Source organism: Ambystoma mexicanum, chromosome 2q (genome assembly GCF_040938575.1).
Source record: "Ambystoma mexicanum isolate Mex_15411 chromosome 2q, UKY_AmexF1_1, whole genome shotgun sequence".
Classification (NCBI taxonomy): Eukaryota; Metazoa; Chordata; class Amphibia; order Caudata; family Ambystomatidae; genus Ambystoma; species Ambystoma mexicanum.
This window is the reverse complement of record NC_090924.1, coordinates 596,353,180-596,369,515: the sequence shown is the minus strand read 5'-3', so window position 1 is coordinate 596,369,515 and position 16,336 is coordinate 596,353,180. Positions and strand designations below refer to the sequence as shown.

The 16,336-nt window shown below is 45.5% G+C and overlaps 1 protein-coding gene across 6 annotated transcripts in view; it reads left to right on the top strand.

Moving 5' to 3' along the window:
- The window catches only part of LOC138569611 (sodium channel protein type 5 subunit alpha-like), a 1,199,462-nt gene that overhangs the window by 954,314 nt on the left and 228,812 nt on the right, over positions 1–16,336 (top strand). The gene's annotated exons all lie outside the window — the stretch shown is intronic.

Below are 16,336 nucleotides of genomic sequence, written 5' to 3'. Positions count from 1 at the left end.
TCTTACTCCAATTTCAACCAAAATCTTTACTCTTACACTATCCCATAGCCTACCACTAAACCAGACAATCACAAACCCACAAACCCCTCATTAACCCTAATAATTACCCTATCAATTGTGCATGTTTTGGTACTTTTCAGCTGCTTTTTTGACTTTTTGCTTGGAAACTTTTTCACTGCAGAGGTCTTTTCACAACATCTTTTTCACTACATTTTTTCTAGCAACATTTTCACTGGATGCCAGCCATACCTGAGTTAGGGTATGGTGGATTGTATTCCCATAATTATTACAGTCGCATCCAATTTGATTCTGCACAAATGCCAGCCCATTGGCCCAGTTCAGCTGTAGGAGGCTTATGTGTATTCCTCCCAGGTATGGCCCACCTCTGTCCACCGACAGCAACGTAGCCTTGGAGAATTGATTCTCTTTTTTCCTTTGTAACACCCTTTCCCCCAGGACGACCACTCCACAGAACGCATGCCTGGGAACAGAAACTAAGATACACACCCATTCACAGAGAGTCAGGCTCACACTAGGGGACTGCATTTCTAAAGGCCTTTGGTCCTATTGAGAAGCAAAGGGGGCAGAGTTATTGTAGTCAGAGGGTAATCTTTACAGTTTTGGGAGGGTTCTGCCATCTTGATTCTCCCTGTCTCTCATTCTCTTTCCGGTCCCCTCCACTTTCTTTGGAGCAAAGCACTTCTGGTATCATAGGGGCAAAGTCCACATAATACAAGTGCTGGGATTGGACCTATTAAGCAGGCTAGCTTTTGTCCAATCACCAAGGGACTTTTGCCTATAAAAGAAGGGCCGTTTCACCACTTCTTTGAATTATCTTGGAAATTATTTTGAAGCATCTTTGTATCATCACTTCAGAAGGTTTCACTGAATCCTGCAGAGAGAGCTGTCCTCTCTAACGTTCTCCAGTTGTGAGGTAAAGGCAGGTGTTCCAAGGCAGAGATCAGCCCTGTCCCCTAACCATACCCAGGGACCATTGGGACTGAACTCTGCTGCTGGACCATTAGCCTGACTCTCTGCCAACCACCCTGTGGCCCAGAATCTCACTGTGTTGCAGTTACCCTGAAGGTGTGTGACAGCTTCCCCCATATTTGGGAGCCTGAGAAAGGGACTGACATTGGCCCTTGAGACCCTGGAGTGGGACTCATAGCACCTGGAAACCAGAACAGCTAAGGACCTTCTTGTCAATGACGACCCGCTCTGAGCTGTGATTCAAGGGTGCCCAATGCAGAGCAATCTAGCAGGACAGTTTGACGCTGCCCGTTGGTGTCCACTGTTCTCTGAACCACCATCCACTGTTCGACACTGTTAGCCGCCACACTGTGCCAGCAGAAGCGCGTCATTGCCTCATCTCGAACCACAAAGTAAGGTTGCCCTGCCTTGCAGCTCCGTCCAAAACACCAACTTCTTCATCATTTCTCCTGTAAGTCAATTGACCCGACCCTGGTGTTCCCTGAACAGTGACTTCCACTCCTCTACATAGAATCCATTTGCCTGCGCATCCTGCTACCAGCTCAACGCTGTCGAACTGCGAGCGCCGACTGAATATGGGGACCGCTTAGTCCACACAGTGCAAGTAGACAATCTGAGACTTCAGCCACCTTCTATTCAACCCTGACTCGCTGCCAGCTTGCCACAGGGCCATCGCAACTGCTGCATCCTCGACCCGTGCTGACAATGTGATCCGTGCCGAGAAGCCTGGTTCACGCTGTTGAACCACCAAGACATTTGTAATTGTACTCTGGACCGATATCTGACCCCGGTACATCCTTGGGCAATAGAGACTGGTTAGGTTCCTTTGAATCTTTATTTTGTACATATCCTTTTCAAGAACATTGTTGCTTTTGCTTGCTTTTCACCCCTGATTCTTCACCATAGCGCTGCATCTATTCTGTCTGTATATATTCTGTGTTTTTTCTACAGGGGTGTTTTTTAAGTGTTTTCTAGTCAGTTAGTATCATGGTGTGTCTGATTAAAGTATATTTTTATACAATCTTGATTTATCGATTGATTGCAATATTTATAACTTACATGCTGAGCAGAATAAACTGCATCTAGGTGCCGATGGTTCAAGTAAATTAGCTTTATTATTTTAGCCATGAACATGAACACATATTTTAAAAGAAGTGTTTTCAGTGAGTTACAGAACAGGATAAACGATTCCTTCTTCCTGAGCTGCCAGGGCAGACTATTCCAGAGTCTGGGTCCGTATAGCATGAACCGTCTGTCTCCCCTGGAGACGCAACAGGAGGGCGGGACAACCAACAGTAATTTATCTATGCAACGTAGTATTGGTGGTAATTGGTGTCACATCAACTTTTCCCCCAGGTATAATGAGCCAGAATACTCAAGCATTTATAGGCCAAACAGAGGGTCTTCAAGTGAATTTGATTGGCCTACTGACAACCAATGGAGGGAGCGATGCGAGACCAAGAATGGGGATGATTTTGTGACTTTAAAGATCAACCTGACTGCTGCATATTGTTCCCTCTGTAGCCAGTCCAAATATGTGTGTGGAATACCAGCCAACAGGCCGTTACCATAATCCAATCGGGAATTGACCTATGCCTCCACAACAGAGGCATGGTCTTCAGATGGGACAAAGGAGAGGGCAAGACAAAGTAAACACATGGGGTAGAAGACTGATTGAAGTTTGCCTGCTACCTGATTTTAACAACTTAAATTGTCTTGCTAAATACAGCCTAGATTTTTAATTTTTGAGACAAAGCACGGACTAGAACTCAACAAGCGGGGCTGGTCTCTCGACATCATGGAGAAGGTGTTTTGGTCCAAACAAAGCCACCTCTGTTTGACTGCGATTGAGTTGGAGCCAGTTTAGTGACATCCAGTTTCCAACATCTTCAAAGCACTGCCAAATTTTAAGTTACCCAGCCTCAGAAGGATCTGGGTATCATCGGCAGATGATCGATATCCAACTGCGTGCTTCCTCAGAATGTCCATTCAAGGTTGCAAATACAAGTTAAATAGCTGAGACGAGAGAGGCACCCTGTTGTACACCACAACCCTGCGGAAGAGAGTCCGACAGCTGCCCCCCCCACGGCTTCAACTGTTGCCAGCTTCCCTATAGAAAAGATCTAAGCCAGTAAATAGCATAGTCTGAGACCTTTCCAACCTTCCTCGGTCGCTCTAGTAGGATGCTATGATCAATGTTGTCGAATGCTGCGGATAAGCCTAGCATCACTAACAGAAACATCTTGCCCATATCTAATAACTGGAGAAGTGCATCCCAAAATGCTATCAGCTCCGTTTATGTGACAAATCCTGGCCGAAACCCAGATTGCTGAGGATCTATTAGGGCAAACCTATCAAAATGATCCTGGAGTTGGGCTGCGACTAGAATTTTGCCTGGTCAAGGGAGACCGTCCAACGGACGATAGTTCTGTAATTCACTCTGATTCAGATTGGGATTCTTCAGCAGTGGCGTAATTATAGTTTTTAAGCCTGGGCAGTGCCATATCTTGGTTGGACATTTCTTTATTTTTGACTGCCATACTTCGGTGTTGGGTTGCCACTGAACCACATTCACACCGCTATTGAGATCATAGCCTTCCCTTGGTCCATATTTCAACAAAAGGAAAAGGAGGTATACCCCTTAACTGTGCCTGTTTTACCTAATGTTTGTATTGGCTCTTGGTTTGTAGAAGGGTGAGGGATGAGTGGGTGTGTTAGCCTCTTCTCATCCTTGTACTCCTGCAGGGCAGTAGTCATTTCGTCACAATGGCCTACTGATTTAAGGTGAAGTGCCCTATAGATGAGAAACATATATGTGCAACGCGGACATCAATAAGGACGATAAAGTTTAAGCTGGAGGATTAAGGGACTTACAACAAACTAATATAAATGTAAGCTCTTTTTATCATGACGTGAGCTTTGTAACTCCCCAGCACGAGATTGTGCTCATAGAACAGAGGGTCTCCAAGTATGCTCCTTGAGAGACCTTACCAAATCAGGTTTTAGGAATAAGCACTGCCTTTGTAAATAATGTCCAGTTAGAATCACTATATTCAAATATATCTTGGAAGGAAAGGGGTGGAATTGCAGAATCACGTGCCTATTGTCAGAGTGAATTGGATGTGGTTGCTCAGACAGTTTGGTTAACATTTGGCACTAAAGAAGCTTCTGAAAGTGAGGGAAAATATCAGCCCTTAAGAATTAAACAGTTCATCTCAGTGAATCAGAAGTTCACCTTGTTACTAATGGTACGACGTTCAATCATCGCCTGTTATTTTTTCCGCAGAGTTTCTTGCCAAAATATTTAGGCTGAAAAAAACACATCAACAAATATGAGGAGGTGAGTAAGGGCATATAATGGGTAGGGGCCTGGGAGGATAGGGAATAAATAAAAGGGAAGAGGGGTTTGGGGGTAACCCACCCAAATAAAAGTTTTTCGGCAAATTAATTTCTGTGAAATAACCTGTGGGGGCACGGCCATCACGAGGAGGGTCCAGGGGGTGCAAATTGCCCCAGGCCTCGCGCTCAGGGGGGGCCTCGCGGCCGCCTGGATGACATTTCCTCTTGGGAGCTGCGAGGTGTCATTAGGATTAAAAAAAAAGTGACACAAGCACACAGCATGATGGGGGTGGGGCGGGGAGGGCCATGGCTCACGGGGATATAGTGGGCACTGGGCAGGTGGCGCCGGCGGCACTGTACAATGTAACAGTTTGCCGGAGCCCGTTCCCAGCATGATTCCACGTGGTTTGCAAACCTCGCATTTTGCAGACGACGCAGGCATTGGAGTCAGAGATGAAGTAGTCAAGTGAAATTACTTCAGGACCTGGACTCCAGCGCTTGCGCAGCACTTGTGTTGGATTTCATTGTGGCCTGGTCCAGGGTCCTTGGATGATCACAGCAGCGCCTGCAGGGGCCTATAGGCTACAGCAGCAGGTAAGGTATCCGAATTTGGTGAATGGGGGTCAAGTGCTAAAAATTAAAGTGGGGGACTCATCAACAAACGCAATGGGATGTGTCGCCATAAATTAACGTATGAAGGTGAAATATGCACATTTTCTTTAAACTTTGCATAACCACTCAAATTGCAAAGGATGAATGGATTTGCCTTTCACAAAATCAACACACCCAACAACAAAAAACAGGATATTTTCACCTAATATTGTTTTTGAAAATGTTAAAAGGTCTGCACGTTTTAAACTCCAAAACCAATGCAAATGTTTTCCCTGGAGTGTGCAGGACTGAAATGGGACATTTCACCTTTAGTTGTTAGTTATTTTTCATCAAGTTATATAATGCAGTAGTGAAGTCTCCGGCCTGCAAACCTGGTGAGGACTTTCAAAGAGGACATTCAATGTTTCTCATTTTAGATGGGGGGACTGAGTCCACCCTCTTAAAAAAGTGGGTGGACTTGTCCACCTGCGTGTACCCTCAACTTGAGCCCTGGGTGAATCAATGACAACCCGTGTGTGTGGTCAGCACCATCAGCGTGTAAACTATAAGTCCCAGAATGCAACACAAAGATAGATATGCATATTCGTTGTCCCAAACTTCCAGCCGATAGTTACATAGCACTCAACCTAACCAAGGTGGGTGAAAACACCAGATTTGTTTTTTTTGGACCGGGTGAGAGCCCAATGAAGTGAATGGGCGTATAGAGGGCTTGGCTAGTGAGCCAGATGACTGTAAGGATGGGTGACACCCTGCAAAAGCGTGCGAGTTGAGAGCTATGATAACGCTAATGCGGCCTTCTGTTTTTCTAATACATTGGGTTGGTATCTATTAGATTTTGCTCGTGTTTAACACCTCTTTCAGTTTATCGACTGCAAGATCATTGGATTCACTTTTCTCATAATATGTACAATTATGTGGATCTGCCACATGCACAGATGGTCCATTGCCAGCTGAAAACCACCCCTCAGAGCCTAGAAGGATCACTTTTAGGCATAGCTATGGTGGAAATGAAACAAACAGCATATCTAGGTGTGCTCCATCAAGCTGCAACTAATCGACCCCTTCCGGCATTTACTTCCCTGGGGTCTATAGAAGTGTTATCACCTTGTCGCCTTTTGACACCAGTTCCTCCTCATCACCCACTTGCTGACAAAGTAGGATTTAAAGATTTTCAGTGGGCATTTAGTGTTTCAGCTCCCTGCTAGCTGGCTGTCTCGCCAGGCCTTTCAGCTTTTTCAGTTGAAAGTGGCTCCGGAGGACCCCAGCAAATGCCCCATGTTGCCAGTCAGCAGTTTTCTAACATGGCAAAATATTCCTTTCTATATTCCTTTCGTTCCGGGGCTTAAAATTAATGCTTTCAAATGCTCGTTTTACAGCTGTGTTTGCTGGAGCCCTTTCCCTTTCAGCGGTTACTTCCCTGAGGTACACGGAATTGTTATCTCCACATTGCCTTTTAACACTGGTTCCCCCACATCAGCCAATTTCTGACAAAGGGGGATTTTAAGATTTTCATTGGGCATTTAGTGTTTTAGCTCCCTGCTGGCTGGCCGTCTTGTGATAATTAGTGGCTATTAACTCCTGGCTGTTTTTCTTTGTCTCCATTATAATGTATGAACCCAACAGTGGCCTGAGACTGTTTTCCGCTCTAAGCAATGGGGGCCCCCAACCGTCATGTTGAAATGGGCCCCATCTCATCTTCAGCCAGGCCTAGGTAAAGAAAACATAAGTGTTACCAGGTGGCTAGACGGGCCTACATTGAATATTGGACAGTCTAGCCAGCAATAACACTCATGGTGCACAGCTGGTCTGTGTATACGTTCCGTGGCATGTTTTTTTGTTACTGGCTGTGAGTCCTTATATGGTAATGCTGGCCCAGATGCTTTTCGGTTCGGCACGCTTTACAAATGCCAAATAAATAAATAAAATATATTGATTCAGCCTGCATGGACATGTATGCGAACAGCCAGCCTAAACATGTTTTCATACTGGCACATGATGTGGGCAAAGGCAGCATTAAAGGCAATGGAAAATGCTCCTGTGCATGTTTCGTGACTTACATCTGCTGGGTTTGTCCGTGGGCTACCATGCGAAACCAATTGCAAACTCTATGGCTTTTCACCCTAATTTATAAACAATTTTCATTTGCTTCAAAACAATTTTGGGGGCAGGAAACCTTCTGAAGCACCCCTTGTTTGGGCTCCATCACTGTGCTCTGTCAGTCCCACATCATTGGTGCACACATTTAAGCTTCTCCAGTTCAAAAATTCACCAGCTGCCGCTGAACATCATCTACCTGTCACTGGGTATGATGTGTGTTTTAATGCACCCGTAGGGGCATGGCGCTCCTCCCTAAAGCTGGCGTCACGCACCACCCGCCGTCATGCCATCCTCTATATATTTATGCATATGGCAAAATTGTTATTTTGGAGGGAACTTGTCTTCAGGACAGAAACATGCCTTTGCTGTAGTTGATTTGCTGTCATAATAATGAACCATATTTGGGTTGCTCCACACAAGCTCAATGGGAGATTTCTTGTGTCTCCTGTTTGCGGCGGCAACGCTGGCCCAGTGCAAAACATTATAAGGGGGCCTCAGCACACGTTTTGCCCCGGGCCTCACCACACGTTGTGACAGCTCTGTGCAGGGAGAAAAAGGGGATGAATGTGCATCGAACCGTTGATAATCTTTACGATAGCTGGCTATAGAGAAACCATGTGTAGGAGCCTCTTCATCTGGTGTGTGGTTGCTCTAGCTAGGGTAACAAAGAGGCTCCATCATTGTTTTATTTATTTATTTGTTTGTACATTTGTAGCAGCGCCCAAAGCCTGATGGCATACAGGCGCTAGTTGCGAACTGTAGGCATCAGGTAACAGTTGGAGGACAAGAAATATTAGAAGGAGGCAGCTACATGGTGAGTTCGACAAAGGTTACTTGAACAGGTAAGTCTTACATTTTTTCCTGAACAATGGATAGGATGGCTCAGCGCAGAGAAGAAAAGTGAGATTTTTCCAAAGTGTAGCTGCAGCCACAGGGAAGCTCGAGCAACTCGCTTTTTTGCGGTTGAATCTAGGGGCGACATTGGTAGACTAATAATATAAATGACATTAACTGGTAGCTTGCATTAGTGGGCAGTTTGTCACTTGCGAAGATTGTAAAAGCAAACAATTGATGTTGGGGAAAGAGCGTCCCAGCATGCACCTGTGCCAACATGGCTATAATACTGCAAATATAAATGAAGAGTAAAGAATGAGAAAGAACTATTTGAAGATGTAGAAATGACCTTCATGGCATAACCGGCCAGAATTCCGAGCTGCCCCTTCGCCCTCCAGTGTGGCTGGGCGGTGGAAAGGCAGTTGTGTCAACATTGCCCATCCATGTGACAGCTGAGTTGACACCTCGTGATGATCACTGGGGCTGTCATTCCCGTGTCCCGCGACAGGCTTGTAAGAGGCCGGCTGTCAGCGCGCGCTCGCACGGCATCTTCACAGATCATTTCCAGGGTTGGACGGGCCGGTCCCGCCGCGCCGACGTGCGCGCCAGCAGCCGCCCGCTTGGAAACCATCTCCTGCCTCATCCGACCGAGTGTCCCGCATCCCAGGGTTGGAAAGCGTATTGTCTGCGTCGGCTTCAACGCCATCCGCTGCCACTTCCCTTCTGAGGCCTGTCTATGACCGAAGATTTCTCCACCAGCTAAACCGCGCTAAAACGAAGCATCAATACATTTAAAAGGTCATGCAGAAAAGGGTACAAGCGCGCTTACAGTGGAAGATTATAATACACATTATATCTAAGCAGGGACCCGGGGATCGAACCTGTGTTGCTCCAAGGTGAGCGTGTTGCCCCTGAGCTAGCCTGCCTGTTTCTGTAATAGAAATATTATGTCTGTATGATCTTTTTAATCAATAACGCCCAAGATGAGGGGCATTACTGCCTGGTAGTGAGCCGGAGTCCAGGTAATGAGGGACCCGACACCACTACTTGTCTGTACTGCCAACCATCACGCCACCCACCGCCCCCGTCGCCCACCGGCCCGCCTGCCCCAAGAGGTTATAGCTAATAGGAACTTGACATGCGATCTGGGGTGCCAATAGCAATTATTTTAAAGTTGTGAAATGGTGCGGCAGTTGTTTGAGATATTAAAGAAACTACACAAAAATAGAAAAGGGACACTGCTTACAGTCCCTTCTCCCTTACCATGCAGCCGTTACAGGAGGAGCGGAGAGTTGTCCTCGCGTGTGAGCAGCTAGCGCGGTGGAGCGGCTGTGAAAGACAGTAGTTAAGTGGGTGGGGGAAACGGGGAGGGAACAAAGGGGAAAGCGTGGTAAAGGGTGGAGGTGTTTGCCAACCCGTGCCCAGATCCCAGAAGGCATTATCGCAGCATGCTGCTGCTCAGGGGGCTTGGAAGATGGCATGAGGTGAGACCGGCATTCCGAGCTTCCTGATTGGCAGGGAGCCTTGTCTGTGTCACCTCCCGGGTGATCATTTTTTATGAATTCTCAGCCTCATGTGTGTCTTCTACATGATTGAGAACTTCCTGTCTGATGTCGTTGCTTGGCGCGTGGAGAGGTGGCTTTGGCATGCGGTCATTTGATCACAGTATGTACATTGTGCATGGCCTGTGATCGAGAAGGTTCCTGGCCTACTGTGCATATCACTTCTGTATTATACAAGGGCGACTGGATAGCTATGCGCAATGTGCATGCAAGATACCTGTGTGCCACACTTCAATACAACATATTGTGTCCACTCTTGGATGTAATTAGCATGGTGTAGTTCCTGTTCTCATTCTCCATGGAATGACACAAGTACAGCAGATCTGTAATGTATTGGTTAGTCACTTGCATGCTACTGGTCAAGGTTCATGGCTTCACTGGCATTTTCTTAACACTTGTGTGGCGGCCGTCTGGATACAGGGTGCAGAGCCATAGCTGCACCCTTCTTTCCTTGGCCAACAGGTGCCTGCGCTGCTATAGACCCGCAAAATAAAATGATCTTCTATAAGAATTTTCAGCATTGGGCGTCAGCCGGGTAGCACGATCTCACTGCTTGGGCTAACAATGAGCTTTTGTGTGGCCTGTTGCAGCCAAGCACTTGGTGGACAACACTTTCTGCACACACATGTTTCTCCTGGTCTCATGTGCTAACAGTATGTGCATGTCTTTGCCTCATCCAACAGGCGTAACGTGTCCTGCCTAATTACAGGAAATGACATGAACTCTTACTAATTGAACAGTTGGATTGTGGAACATGTTCTGATCAGTGAGATTTGAAAAAGGAGTACTTCAATGCGATCTCCCCAAGAGTCATCGTCAAAGAATTCAAAGAGAAATAGGAAAGTGCCTTAAGTGGCACTGCAAAATGAGCCGGGGCTCATCAAAGGGGTGTAGCCTAACAGCGGGGGTCACCTGCTGGCTTATTTGGCCAGGCGCCTTGATGGACCAGGCACAATGGGCTACAAGCCCCTCCCCCCGGAAGGAAGCCTTTGGTAGGGGAGAGGGTGTTGATCTCTGCATTTATTTTCTATAGGCTTGCCTGGCAGTGGACAGCATCTCGCCTATTCAGCCTTAATTGTGGCGCTGGCCCTCACCAGCTGGGGAGGGGCAGTGTCACCATTAAGGCTGAAAGGGTGAGGCCACTGGAAGTGGAGGCCTTTTTCCTAAAGACTGAAATTCCCACGAATGCGCAGGAGCTTCAAAATTTCGAAGACAAGGCCTCTGCTTCCAGTGGCCTCACGTTTCTCTCCATAATGGTGGCGTCGGCCGACGGGTATCTCTTGCTTGAAGGATGCCTCGCAGGTGCGGTGCCACCATTGTGGATGGAAAGCATTTTTTTCTGAAGTCTGAAGCTCTCACACATGAGCTTCAGGCTTTAGAAAAAAAATCCTTGTCTTGTAGTGGGTGGGGCTGCCAGGTGATATTAGTAAGCCCTGGCAGGGTCCCGCCTCAAAACAAAATGGCCCAGGCCCACTTAAAGCCCTGGAAATAGTGATAAAATATGCATTATTCGCTCCTGCGCCAATGAAATAGAAAACAGACGGCAAAAGGTATATTTTTTAGAACCCCCCCCCACACAACAATCAAACACTCCAGACTAAATTGAGTAATATTTTATTATTCATTAGCAATGAAAAGAAAGATGGTGGAAAACTCACTCTTCTCACCTCTGTCTAAGATACCAACTGCCAAACACCTTGCCACATTGACGCTACGGTTCAGTCCCATGCATTAGACAGGCCCCACCACCGTGGTAATGGCACAAAATCGTTGAGTCGGTCCATCTACATGTTTTCATCTTCAATTTACACTTCATAAAGTAACTGTAAAGTGCCATGGAAAACGGACGTACCATTAAGAAAAATGAAAAGCACTTCATAAGCGTATACCCCCGATTCATCAATATCAGAACTAGAAAGGAAGCTTAGAAGGGCAAACTCACTAGGGGCCTCAGACATAGAAGAAATACTGGAACAGTGTTCTCCCGAGGAATCGTCAAATATAGAATTAGTATAGCGATACAAATGGTCTTATCTTTAGAACAAGTAAGTCAGTTGGACCGTTAAAAGCTTTGAATCTCACGCTCTTTGGCAATGAAGGACGAGGATGTTGTGTCGTGCAGAAGCAGTAACACTACAGTGACACAAGAATAACATGCCATGCGTCCTCGCAGAACTGCATGTTAGAATAGTGAATGGATTTGGGAATTGGGAGGCGGGGAGTGTCTTATCAGTGATAAGGGAGAATGCAGGAATAGAATGATTTATTTTAATTGCGTTAATTTCGAATGTGCATGCCTCACCCAAAGCCAATTATGTTCTCGTGGAGATTACAAGAAGGACATTTGTCATCTGCACTGCTGCATCCAAAAGCATTACGGGAATTGCTTTAGAAGGGAATCAGAAGCATTGCATTAGAGGGGAGTCACAGACATTGCATTAGAGGGGAGTCACACGCATTGCATTAGAGGGGAGTAACAGGCATTGCATCAGAGGGGAGTCACAGGCATTGCATTAGAAGGGAGTCACAGGCATTGCAATAGAAGGGAAGCACACGCATTGTATTAGAAGGGAGTCACAGGCATTGCATTAGAAGGGAAGCACACGCATTGCATCAGAGGGGAGTCACAGGCATTGCATTAGAGGGGAGTCACAGGCATTGCATTAGAGTGGTGTCACAAGCATTGCATTAGAAGGGAATTACAAGCATTGCATTCGAAGGGAATCACAATCAATGCATTAGAAGGGAGTAGCAAGCATTGCATTAGAGGGGAGATGGAGGCATTATGTTAGAAAGGAATCACAAGCATTGCATTAGAGGGAAGTCACAAGCATTGCATCAGAATGGAATCACAAGCATTGCATTAGAGTGGAGTCATAGACATTGCATTAGAGGGGAGTCACAAGCATTGCATTAGAAGGGAAGCACACGCATTGCATTAGAGGGGAGTCACAGGCATTGCATTAGAGGGGAGTCACAAGCATTGCATTAGAAGGGAATCACAAGCACTGCATCAGAAGGGAATCACAAGCATTGCATTAGAGTGGAGTCATAGACATTGCATTACAGGGGAGTCACAAGCATTGCATTAGAAGGGAATCACAAGCACTGCATTAGAAGGGAGTAGCAAGCATTGCATTAGAGGGGAGTTGCAGGCATTGCGTTAGAAAGGAATCACAAGCATTGCTTTGGAGGGGAGTCACAGGCATTACATTAGAACGGAATCGCAAGCATTGCATTAGAAGGGAATCACAAGCATTGCATTAGAAGGGAGTAGCAAGCATTGCATTAGAGGGGAGTTGGAGGCATTACGTTAGAAAGGAATCACAAGCATTGCATTGGAGGGGAGTCACAGGCATTACATTAGAACGGAATCGCAAGCATTGCATTAGAAGGGAATCACAAGCATTGCATTAGAAGGGAAGCACAAACATTGCATTAGAGGGGAGTCACAGGCATTGCATTAGAGGGGAGTCACAAGCATTGCATCAGAAGGGAATCACAAGCATTGCATTAGAGTGGAGTCATAGACATTGCATTACAGGGGAGTCACAAGCATTGCATTAGAAGGGAATCACAAGCACTGCATTAGAAGGGAGTAGCAAGCATTGCATTAGAGGGGAGTTGCAGGCATTGCGTTAGAAAGGAATCACAAGCATTGCTTTGGAGGGGAGTCACAGGCATTACATTAGAACGGAATCGCAAGCATTGCATTAGAAGGGAATCACAAGCATTGCATTAGAAGGGAGTAGCAAGCATTGCATTTGAGGGGAGTTGGAGGCATTACGTTGGAAAGGAATTACAAGCATTACATTGGAGGGGAGTCACAGGCATTACATTAGAACGGAATCGGAAGCATTGCATTAGAAGGGAATCACAAGCATTGCATTAGAAGGGAAGCACAAGCATTGCATAATAGGGGTGTCAGAGGCATTGCATTAGAGGGGAGTCACAAGCATTGCATCAGAAGGGAATTACAAGCATTGCTTTAGAGTGGAGTCATAGACATTGCATTAGAGGGGAGTCACAAGCATTGCATTAGAAGGGAAGCACACGCATTGCATTAGAGGGGAGTCTCAGGCATTGCATTAGAGGGGAGTCACAAGCATTGAATTAGAAGGGAATCACAAGCACTGCCTTAGAAGGGGGTAGCAAGCATTGCATTAGAGGGGAGTTGCAGGCATTGCGTTAGAAAGGAACACAAGCATTGCATTGGAGGGGAGTCACAGGCATTACATTAGAATGGAATCGCAAGCATTACATTAGAAGGGAATCACAAGCATTGCATTAGAAGGGAGTAGCAAGCATTGCATTCGAGGGGATTTCCAGGCATTGTGTTAGAAAGGAATCACAAGCATTGCATTGGAGGGGAGTCACAGGTATTACATTAGAACGGAATCGCAAGCATTGGATTAGAAGGGAATCACAAGTATTGCATATAGAAGGGAGTCGCAAGCATTGCATTAGTTGCAGGCCTTGCATTAGGAGGGGGTCAGAGGCATTGCATTAAAAAAATGTTGCATGCGTTTCATTAGAAGGGAGCAACAGGCATTGCATCAGAAGGGAGTCACAGGCATTGCATCAGAAGGGAGGCACAGACATTGCATCATAAGGGAGTCCCAGGCATTGCATTAGAAGGTAGTTGCAGGCATTGCATTATGAGGAAGTTGCAGGCAATGCATTAAAAAATAAGTCGCAGGCGTTTCAATAGGAGAACAAAAGGTTTGTTTGTTTTTAAAGAAATCTCACAAGTTGGTTCATGAGAAAGTCACTGATGTTGGCTGCTATTGGTTAAGCGGGGGTGGCTATCAGCTTATCAGGGTGACTGTAGGTGTTGGTTGATTAGGCCGGCCACAGCTCTTAGTTTTCATGAGGAGCCACGAGTTTAGCAATAGAGTGACAGGTGTTAGTTGAATAGGGGAGGCAAATGTCCATTTTCCAGGGGAGATTCAGGTGTTGGGTTGACAGTGGGGTCACAGGTGTTTCATCAGGAAGGCCATTGTAGGTGTTGACTTAGCAAGCGAGTCACAGGTGCCCATCATAACCGAGTCACAGTTTTGGGGTTGTCGAGGTAAGATGAGGTGTTGGTTTGGCACGGGCACACATTTGGGTTTTATGTGGGCTGATAGGTGTAGCTTTAGCTGGAAATCTCAGGTCTTCTTTTATCGAGGAGTCATAGAAGGATTTTCTGGGTAGTCACATGTGTGAACTAACAGGTGAATTGCTGGCATTGTGGAGGGGTTGGCATATTAGGGGAGATGGCCTTGTTGCTTGGAGGTGAAGCACAGGCTGTGGTGTATTGTAGGAGACGTATGTTAGTTTGTCATTTCAGTTAGGATTGTTTTTGGAGAGGCACCAGAGTTAGTTGATGGGTGAGGTACTGATGTGACTTTGGCAGGGGGCGGAGGTACTCTTTTAGGCGACCCACATGTGCGGTTCTAGATCATTTAGCAGCCGAGCACGCTTCTGTTGAAAAGGTTGCGAGTGGCATTTTCCGTTGCAGCGCATCAATTCAAGGTCACTGCACCTTTGAAGGGAACATAACACAGAATGAAGACAGCTCCGTTTTAACTGCCACCATTGTATTCTGCAAAATTCGCATGAATTGTGCTTGTTAAGACCAGACTAGGCCGAACACAGCTTCATTGAATAACATCCTCCTATAGAATAGAAAATATTTTTGAAAACAGGATGAAGTATACTGGAACATTGGATGGCATATCCGAAGGTAGTGCACACTATGTGGAAATTAAACATAATTTGACGAGCACATAAACATTGGGTTTTGTTAATGAATGAGCGTGAATATATGATGTTTTCACTGATCATAGTATATTGGGAAATTGTCTATATAGCTTTGAAAAATTAGTACACAATGCAATAACATTTGCCTTGGAAAAGCCCAGTGGGCGAAACACATGAGGCAAAGCTGCGAATCTGAGGATTATTATAATTTCCAGATTAAGACAGCAAAGTCAATTTGCAGACAATTGGAGCTTGTGAATTCACTTTGAGATCTTATCCACTTTGAATTTCAAAATGTGATTGTCTTCTTAAGGGATTGTTGATTTGGAACATAAAATTCCTCATTCAATTAAATAATAGTTTTTTTTTTAAATTGTGACAGTTAATCAATTTCATGGTTGTTAACCAACTTTATGTGACTGTTGGTAGCAAACCTGTTTTACAACTAAATATAGATAGTTATAAGAAATTGGTGCATTGATGTAATAAGACTCTATTTTTTTAATGGTTTATAGTTGGGCATAGTGTGAGAGGGCTTTTATCTGTCAAGCATTCGCAGCAGTTCCACTGTTTGAAATCACACAGCAAAATATTAAGGAATGAAACTCCATACGTGAGATGTAACTAGATCTGCCCATTTTCTTGCTAACCGAGTGGCAGACTCTGATATTTACATCACATGCAATACAAATTGAAATGCAGCCAGAGCCCTGTATAGATTTTCTGTATTAATCTAGGAAAATTGTGCTGCTGAATTTTGTATGCAATGCCTGACCAGGGATCAAATGAGACCGATTTTGAGTATAATCTATTTGAGTTCTGATTAAAATAAAGTGAGGAGAATTAGATTCTAATCAATTGGGGGATCATTTTCAATGGGCCGTAATATAAAAAACGTGTAAAAGGCTTTTATGCATGTTTGTTATGTTGCGCCCCATTTTCATCCATTTGCATGGCAGAGCAGATGGGCTGAACAAAACTTGCATTTCCGCTGCCTCCCTTCCTCTCCACCATATAAATGCTCCGGATCTCACCCGCTTCCTGCACCATAGGGATCCATTGTAAACTCTGCCTGATATGCAGACATGCTAGGCAGCATTTACTCATTTGCACGGGCATGTACAAATGTGCACGGCAAAAGGCGGCGTGCACGCGTG